Source organism: Haemaphysalis longicornis, unplaced genomic scaffold, assembly GCF_048455015.1.
Source record: "Haemaphysalis longicornis isolate Haplotype H1 unplaced genomic scaffold, Haemaphysalis longicornis Haplotype H1 scaffold_8, whole genome shotgun sequence".
Lineage (NCBI taxonomy): Eukaryota > Metazoa > Arthropoda > Arachnida > Ixodida > Ixodidae > Haemaphysalis > Haemaphysalis longicornis.
In genome coordinates this window covers 144,893,580-144,903,285 of record NW_027526445.1, presented here as the reverse complement: position 1 = coordinate 144,903,285, position 9,706 = coordinate 144,893,580, and the positions used below count along the sequence as shown (strand labels likewise).

The 9,706-nt window shown below is 44.2% G+C and overlaps 1 non-coding gene across 1 annotated transcript; it reads right to left on the bottom strand.

Annotated features, from left to right (window-relative positions):
- Positions 1–267: 267 nt before the first annotated feature.
- Positions 268–340, bottom strand: Trnaa-ggc (transfer RNA alanine (anticodon GGC)). The gene has a single exon. It is a non-coding gene; the product is annotated as a tRNA-Ala (tRNA).
- Between the last annotated feature and the right edge of the window lie 9,366 nt (positions 341–9,706).

The window sequence follows — 9,706 nt, the reverse complement described above, 5'->3', positions numbered from 1 at the left end:
CAGCAGCCTTTTCTCAATCACGAGCGAACGTGCCCGAAAGCATCGCGAGGTGCGTGAACGTGCCACTTCGTTGTCAGCGTCTGTACAATCATTATCATTGTCCTTGTTGGCGGCAGATTAGAAATCCGCAAAGAGGGTCTTGTTGAAATAAGACAAAAATAATGGTTGGCAATTGAAAAACCTCCGGAAAGCAAAGGGGAGAACGTGGTAGGTCGTTGAAACAGATACAAAATTTGTAAAGACCGAAAGAAAGTGTAAGAAAAATAGCCCGCCGGGTGGGATCCGAAACCACGACCTCCAGAATGCCGGTCTGGTGCGATGACCACTACGCTACCGGCGGGGCTATTTTCCCCGCCACTTTGTGGAGTATTAATGTTAAGATATGTTTGTTTCCTGTGCTTGGGGGTGGTAGCCAGCACCACTCGGACTACTCGGGGTGAAGGGTATCTTCTTTTTAACCCCCGGGCCGTGATTCGAGTGTCTACCACATGTCGCGAGTGGTCCACGAGCGTTGAACCCTCTTAAGCTCCCCATGGCACGAAGACTGCGAGAACAGAGGCCCTCGCTATACATGTAGCGAATCAGAATAGGAAATGAGAGGCTCGTTGAAATAAGACAGAAATAATGATTTTCAGTAAAGAAAACGTCAGAAAGCAAAGGGGAGAATGTGGGAGGTCGTTGAAACCGTTGATGAATTTGGAAAGACAGAAAAAAAGTTCAGGAAAAATTGCCCGCCGCGTGGGATTCGAGCCCACGACCTCCAGAATACCGGTCTGCTGCGATGACCACTACGCTACCGGCGGGGCTATTTTCCCCTCAACTTTGTGGAGTATTTTTGTTGCGGTATTTTAGTTTACCGCACTGGGGGGTTGTAGCCAGCGCCACTCGGACTAGTCGGGCTGAAGGGGACCTTCTGTTTAACCCCCGCGCAGTGACTCGAGTGTCTACGACATGTCGGGATTGGTCGACCAGCGTTGAACCCTCTTAAGCTCCCTACGGCACCAAGACTGCCAGAACCGAGGCCCTCGCTATAGATGTAGCGAATAAGAAAAGGAAATGAGGGGCTTGTTGAAATAAGACAGAAATAATGTTTGGCAGTCAAGAAAACCTCGGAAAGCAAAGCGAAGAATGTGGTAGATTGTCGAAATAGATATAGAATTTGGAAACAGAGACAGAAAGTGGAGGAAAAAATGCCCGCCGGGTTGGATCCGAAACCACGACCTCCAGAATACAGGTCTGGTGTGATGATCACTACGCTACCGGTGGGGCTATTTTCTCCGCCACATTCTGGAGTTTTTATGTTAAGGTATTTTTGTTTCCTGCGCTTGTGGGTGGTAGCCAGCGCCACTCGGACTACTCGGGGTGGAGGGGATCTTCTTTTTAACCCCCGGGCCGTGACTCGAGTGTCTACGACATGTCGAGAGTGGTCTACCAGCATTGAACCCTCTTAAGCTCCCCAAGGCACAGAGACTGCCAGAACAGCACAAATAAATCAACAGTGTAACGCGCTGCCCCTCCAAAGACTGTGGCGAAAAAAAAACATTTTTTCGCATTTAGCGAAAAAAAAAAACAGGTTGAATGGTTATAATAATGAAAAGGGGACAATTGTTTAAAAGGAATTGTTAACGTCCAAGAATACAAAAAGTAGGAAAGATAAAACTTTTTGAAGACTGAAGTCATGGAATGAAAAATATTAAATTTTCACAACCCCCCAAAAGCAAAAAGAATGTAAAAAGCCGGGAAAAGCACTTTTTAATTTCGAATAAAAACACTTCTGAAATAGGTCGGACGTGTAACAGCTCGCATTTTCACAAAAATACCACATATTTGGGAGAAGAACCACAGTTAATTGTTATTACCACGTAAATGGAGATATTCTGCTGAACTGGATCCGCAAATACCTTTAAATAAAACCAAAAATGTAAACTCACAAAACAGAACTTACAAAATAAAACATGAATCGGATACATCTGAAACCGAATGCGCGCACTAATATAAAAAGGCCCAGGAATCAACGTTGTAAACTCACATGAAAAAAAAAAAAACATGCAAGTGGTTCAGCCGGGTAACACAACGAATTTCCACAAAAATCTATATTTGGCGGAAGCAACGCAATTGAATGACTTTTATAGTGTACCTGGAGATAGCTTGCGGAACGGAAGTTTAAAAAATGGAAACAAAAATATACAAAGGAAATAGAAGCGCTACGAATGCGAATGAAATGTTTCTTATACACCTTCTCCAAAAAACGAAAAGTTAACAAAAACCATCGTGAAACAACGTTGTAAGTGCTAAGGCAATGTCACGAGCTCGGGCCAACTCTGCAAAACCACTTGTATCTAAGAACTGCATTATTCGGGAAATAAAAGCACTAAACCGCTCTATCTATTTTATTTATTTATTTATTTAGTTAATTTTTTTATTCGGTTATTTATATTTTTATTTATTTATTTATTTATTTATTTATTTATTTATTTATTTATTTATTTATTTATTTATTTATTTATTTATTTATTTATTATTAATTAATTAATTAATTTATTTATTTATTTATTTATTTTTACCTCGAGGGCCTTTTTGTGGGCTTTACTTCCCGGGTGTTCAGAAGAACTGGCGTAAACATGTAAACAATAACGGCCACAGATCAAGACACAATTCTTCTATCGCTAACCCAAAACGACTTCTATCGGCGGGGGGGGGGGGGGGGGAATGATGTAAATATACATCATGGTGTAGATTCGAACAAGGCTGTAAATTTGCATCATTGCCTAAGCAAAGCAATACAAATTAAAAATAACCTAATGTCTTTGCCTCATCATCAGCAGAAGCATAAACAACCGCCTGTTTAGGTCCAGTGCATGACGAAGTCCTCTCCCATTAACCTCATATCGTTCCTGTAGTACACTGCCCGAGCCCATTCATAACGGGCAATTTTTTTATGTCATCTATAGATCGAGTTAGGGGCTTTTCTCTCCTAATGCCGCCTCTCAGTATCCATTGTTTACCCTGCTGGTGCGACTTTTATCAGTTTGTCTCACTACACAGCGCTCGTCATGGTCACTTTCTTATTGCGTTTCCTCTATGTTGCGCTGTTCCCACTCTTTGTAATTATGCACCAACTCGCCCAAGATTTCACCCTTACTAAGCCAGCCCAAGTCAATTTCATCTTCCTAATTTTAACTGTTTCTTCTACTCCAGTTTGCTTCCTGACCCAGGATGACAATTTCCTCCGTGAGGGTTACTCTTATCACTATTCGCTCCATGGGTCCTTCCACCAGTCACCGCAAAACCTATCTGCAATGAACTAACAATACAGGCAAGCAGCGTAATATTGCTCCGAATTGTTTGACCATTACGTCAATTGCTGGCGATTTTTTCTTACTCTTTCTTTTTCCACTTTTGGTGGAAGGACTGCCCCGTGTTAACGTTTATTGCGCTAGTGGTTCATAGTTCATAGTTCATTGCGCTAGTGGTTCATAGTATAGCTGTTTATAGGAAGAAAATAGACCGGGTAGTGTCGATATTGTCGATGGAGATCGGAAGACGTGGAAGAGGTTGTTCGTTCCAGGTGGTAGGAAAAGACTTTGCTGGTCGATGAAAAGAAGACGCCGGATGAACTACAGTGAGGCATAGTTCAACCGTCAGTAAAAATGTGAGCCTTATGTGAGTATCGGGCATTGATGTGGGCCAGCACGAGTTGTAGCAGGCGAAATTCTGGCAGAGTTTTCTTCGAGTTCAGACCAGGTATGCTAATGTTTATGCACAGGGTGAGAGAGTCCACGCAGGGTAATCAGACGGCATGGTTTGTCGTGCTTGAGGGGGTATAGAAATGTTTATAGAGTTTATCATTACTGCTAAGCAGAATTTTCGTTGCGCTGTACATTACGGGTCAAGAAATTGGTTTGTGCTTCCATCCGATGCCTCAGGTATATTCGAACTGATTCCTGCAGCCAGAGAACATTTAAAAGGCGAGCAACCAGCATCCGCAACTGCACCAGTGCACGAAGTGCCCTGAGGCAGACCAAGACAGGTGCTCAGACAATTATTTCTTGCTCCGTCAAGCTGCTTTTTGCTTGAAGTCGACAGCCGCTGTAAAACAGGTCGGCTGTAGCGTAGCAAGACATCGACATAAGGCTTACAGAGCAGCGCCATCGATCGACAGTCGCTGCCCCAGCGATAACCGGTAAGGTACCCCATAACTTGCGACACTGCAGAAACTAGAGTACGTAGTCTGTGGACCTCAGGATCCCACGAGACATTCCTGGCTAGAGTTATCCCGGGGTATCTTTGGGTGCGCACATATTGCAGTCGATGACCCCCAAGAATTAAAGTGAATTCAGTCATCCGCTTGTGGGTGAATGCCATGGCTTTGCATTTTGCAGGCGAGACACAGAGACCCGTGGGCGCAACGTAGTCAGATATATTTTTAGAGCTTTCTGGAGCCTTTTTTGTGTATGGCGACGTCACCTTGCTTCACTAAAAATACAAATGTTATCGGCGTAAATGGTTACTTACACGCCAGAAGGAAGGGCACGCTTTAAGTTGATTAGCGCAGTGTTGAACAGCAGAGGCCTCAAAACTGCTCCTTGAGGAACTCCTTTCTCGATAATGCTACACGAAGTAGGGCCTTCCGGTGTACGCATAAAAAGTTCTCGTCGTTCCAGGTAGCTTGATATCCATGTATACAACCTCCCACCAAAACCAAGACCAGCAAGAATCAAGAATGACTGACTGAAAGATCGAATCAAATGCCCCCTTTATCTCTAAAAAGACCAGAGTTGGCATGTGCCCGAAGCGTAATTTTTCTTCTTGTGACGCTACAAGAGCCAGGATGCTATCGATGGCAGGCCGGTCTTCACGACGCCATTCATTTCATGTGGATAAAGCTGTCTGCTTTCGGTGTACCAGGTCGTTCTTTTAAAAATAAGTTTTTCCATGATTTTTTCGATACAGCTTACTAGGGCTATGGGAAGAAAAGATTAGTATCGAGTTGGGTGTTTTCTGTGTTTTAGGATGGCTCTAATTTTGGCTGTTTTCCATTGTGAAGGTGCAGTTAAACGCAGCCATGTTTAGTCGTAATACTCCAGAAGGCGTAAGCGGGAGCGATGAGAGAGGTAAGAAATTGCTTTATATGTTATGCCGTCGTAACCTGGAGGAGACCGTTTCTTCACGTTTTAGATGGTGGCGTTCAGCTCGCCTATCAAATATGGAAGGACCAGGGCGGGCAGAGAGGTAGGTCGTGCTGCGTCAGGAACACGCTCAGGGTACACTTGAGGCGTAGAAATCGTAGACAGGAGCCTACAATAGCCTTCAGCCGCTTGTTTCCGGGGAAATGACCTCGTGTAATGACAGCGCCCTGAATGTATGTAGCTGCTGGTTGTCGTTCCGCATGCCCTTCATGACTTGCCATATCAGGGAGAAAGGCTTGCACACATCTAATTTAGTGCAGATATCCCGCACTGTTGTCGACTTAACTTTTCCAATTATCGACTCAGAAGTCTTTGAGCTTTGCGAACCTGCGTCAGAACCTCTAATTCTTTCGTACTTCGAGCCTTCCGATCAGCGCGCCTACGAATAGCGCGTAGCCGTTCATAGTATTCATCTTTTTTAACATCTAAGCGCCTCCTCACGATACTCGAGAACTCTTTCAGACAACTAGCCATAGTTGGTATTAGGTCTTTCTGCTAAGCTGCGGCGGTGACTTCCTCGTCTACACAGTTTTGGAAGGCTTCCCAGTCTGTGCGCCTGAATTTTATTTCGCGTCCGGACATAGCTACGTCTTGGTAAGATATTAAAATTGGAAAGTGCTCGCTGCCTCTTGTCTCCAGGTCAGTACACCAAGCAAACTTTGGGATGAAGCTGTTGGATGCAAACGAAGGATCGATGCAGATGCTGAGTGTGGGATGTTTTTAGATAACTAATGCTGCCGTCATCTAGTGGTTCAATATCCCTTTTTATGAGTAGTTCCGCAAGCCTTGCTCCACCAGAATTTGTTCGTGCACTTCACCATATTTCATTATGTGCGTTGAAGTCTCCGCAGGTTATATGGGGTGGGGATGTACTAGCTATAACGCTTTCAATCCTGCAAACATCAAAGGCTGCACCTGGTTTCAGGTAGGCGGTAATAAACGTAATTCTTTGAGTCCCAATAACGGTATTGGCACACACATATTTCTCACTGTCAGGAGGTGGGACGGGAACCACTGCAGCCTGTATATATTTGCGAAAACCTCTCAGCAGGCGGCTAACGCCAGTCAAATAATAATTTTCGAGACGGAATCGATGGCCAACGCGGGGCTCTGAAATTACAATAAACGGAAATTAATGTCTGTACGAGTTGGATAAACTTGCCAAGTTACTAAGCATTCAGTATCCAGAGTGCGGCTGTTTCTCCGGAGACGCGCAAAAAACCAGCATCCTTAACCAAGAGAAGGAATGACGTAGGCGAGAAGGCCTATGCAAAATCCTGCTGGCTGCCACCATCGTCGACGCTGCAAGCATCTCGGTAGCTTCCGCGGTGGCTCATTGACAAAGGCGCTGTGTTCCTCAGCCCAAGGGCGCGGCTTCGGTCCCGGCCGAAATTGGTCGAATATGAAGATATCGGCGTACTCCAAAGATCACCAGGTTGGCAGAATTATTATTTAGCCTTCCGTTACGGTGCGACTTATTGCGCAGTTCTCCAGCGCTTTAAACAACCAAGATGTGAATACATCAATCGAGCCGGGAACTTGAATGCGAAATGGCGTTCCAACGCACAGTGGTCACAGGACACAGCTGTTGAAGTGGCAGGGCTCTGAGGTAGGGTAAAATATGCACGAGCGACATCTTTTTATCCCGTGCAATGCACTGTGCGATTTTTTTGGAACCTGCTTTTATTACAGTAGTATAGCGAAAATCGCGTGTGCGAATAACGCCACGCTGTGTAGAACTATCGCACGCAACAAATGCAAGGACAGCAAGGTATCAAGTATATGTTCATTGGAGGGTGGCAATGAACCAACAGTTTTAAAATTTACAACACATTGTGGCTTTTTGCGCCAATGTTCCGCTAAGTTGCGATAATATAGGCTGCAAATTGATGCTAAGAGTTTTTCGGCGGCAAGTGTTGCGAAGGAAGTTTTCCGGAAAGTTTTGCGAAGTTTTAACAAGGGAAGATTTGCGAAAGAAAGATAAAAACGAAAGATTTTTTACTGAAACTCCATAAACCTAACATTCATCGGATGTTTGATCGGTGAGAATTAGGTGATTTCGCGAAAATGAATTACAGAAAAAAAATGCGCATTTCAGGCTCGTTTTAGCAATATCTAGCAATATAGTTCGCAGTTGCAGAAGAAAATGTAATAATAATTTAGGAACAATTTTCATTATGTCGAATGTCTTCTACCGGAGAAATCAATTAGGCGGATATTCCCAATCAGTGCAACTCTAACAACCTTTTTTTTCTGGAAACACGCGATGACACATTACACGATGACGCCCCAAAATTTCTTTTGAATTAAACATTTAACATTCTCTTTGGAAGGTTTGACACAACGAAGGTGCCAAATGCACGGAATGCCCAAGAATCGATTGTGCGGCCGTTCTGTGTATGTGTTTGTGTGAGAAGCCTGAGTAAGTGGCCTTTATTAGCAGTTGTTTTTAGATTTATCAATTCATGCAAACCAGCCTGAAGAAATAAAAAAAAAAATGGCATGCCACAAACAGTATAGCACAGTGCACAAACTTGAATACAAGTGGTTCGGTATAAAACTGACGACCATGGCGTACTCTTCCATTTACGTTGTAAGCATGGAATAATTCCACGATGACTAACGGGGCAGCATTTTAAAATCTCTGTATCTGCGAGCTTCGCAGCTAATGTCGTGTAAAGACGGTTGTTTTCTGCCACGCAGACACATCTCTCTCTGTTCCTATCTTATACTGTCAACGTTCTTTTCTTGCTTGTCCCATGAAATCAACATGGCCGAAGACAGACAGACAGACAGCCTGACCCACAGAACTGAATGTTCACGTTTTATTCGCTTAAGATCTTTAAAATTTGCTCTCCCGCTCTTGGAAATTTGTTATGATATGTGTGGAAGACGCGTGGGTGGGAGTGTATGTCGCATTGAAGAGCGATGGGGCAAGCAAAGAAACGGACCGCGTGAATTGCTGCCGCTAAGATTCGCTGAAGGCACTAGCCTCGGCCGTAGGTTTACTGACATTGAGACAGTGGAGCAAAACATATACGAGGGGCCAGGAGCAAACAGCTCAATTTCCTAAAAACAGCGGAATGTCAGGTCACGGGCCAGTGTAACGAATGGAAGTTCGCAAAGTTGCAATCGGTGACAGGAACAATTGCAACTACGCTGAGGTGTAGGTTGCCCACGGCGGGGCGGCAGAACCAACCTGATGGCGTTCTGCAATGAAAGATCAGCGGAACTCTACGCCGTCCTTATTACTGACAGGTGAGACGGGGCAAGCAGGACATAAGGTCCGAAAGCTTGCGTCTTAACGATTTTTTAAATTCGTCTATTTTTCACGAACAGGTGAGTTGAAGGGTTGCTAAAAGTAGGCGCAAAACAAAGCGGATTCTGACTGAGCTCGGTCAAACAACAATTTCAGGTGAACGTAACTTATTAATCAGACACGCTTGCATGAATTGCGCATAGAAAAATTGATAACGGATGTTTGGCATCGCTGAATTTTCTTACAGCCATTTTTAAATAAAAAAATAGTCGAGAAAACACTGAAAGATTTCATTTGATTTTGCTGTTACAATCGGTATATTTCTGTCTGCAGGGTTTCATCGAAACAAGAACAAAAACAATAAAGTCATAGCTAACGGATATGAAATAGGTGAGTACATTACGGTTTCCCTAACAAAAGAATCGGTCAGACTGATCCTATAGGCCTGGAGCGCTGCCTGTAGGAGTGCCACTGAAATCCCCCTAGTGGCCCGTTTCGAAAGCAGCCGCGGGAGTCTTCGTCCCTCTCCCAATGTCACCGCTGCTTTTAGGGCAGGCTCAAGCCTGAGATTTACCGTTTGTACGCGTTCTCAATGCATAGTATTGTGGAGCAGTCACTCTGTTCGAAACTTGGGAGTATTTACGAGAGTGTAAACGTTTATGACGCCATCTTCGTGCGGTACATTCGGTGTGTATGAGCGCCAGTCGTGTGTCACAGACCAGAGTCGTGAAGCCGGCATATGCATGCAGCTATATGCAATTTCACTGCCTTGATATTTACTAACAGTGCCTACGTAAGCCGCATGTCCTCAGATGGTCATGCTGCGGCAATACACTATAATGATGCAAATCGAGTTTTTGAGGTTACATAATCTAGCGGAGCACTCGTACCTGACAGCACGCCAATTACGCTTGCAACATCAAATATCTGATACTGTTCATTAGCCTGAACAAGCAATGTGGCATAAATTTTACAAACGTGCTACGGAAGAACTACGGTGGATAATACATAATTTTGTCTGGGGAGCAGCATTCGACAAGTAATTTAACGCTGGGTCGTTGTTACCTGAGGTGAGCGCTCGCAAATATTCATCATCTGCTACAAATATACTCCGCGAGAAAGCCGGCGACGGGGTTATAGAGCAATTCTATTCCGCGGTTAAACGCTTCTTACAAACATCAACATATGGCACAGGCAACCTGCACAACTAACACGAACTAAAAGCATATTGCCTTATGAGATATCACAGTCTTCTAAT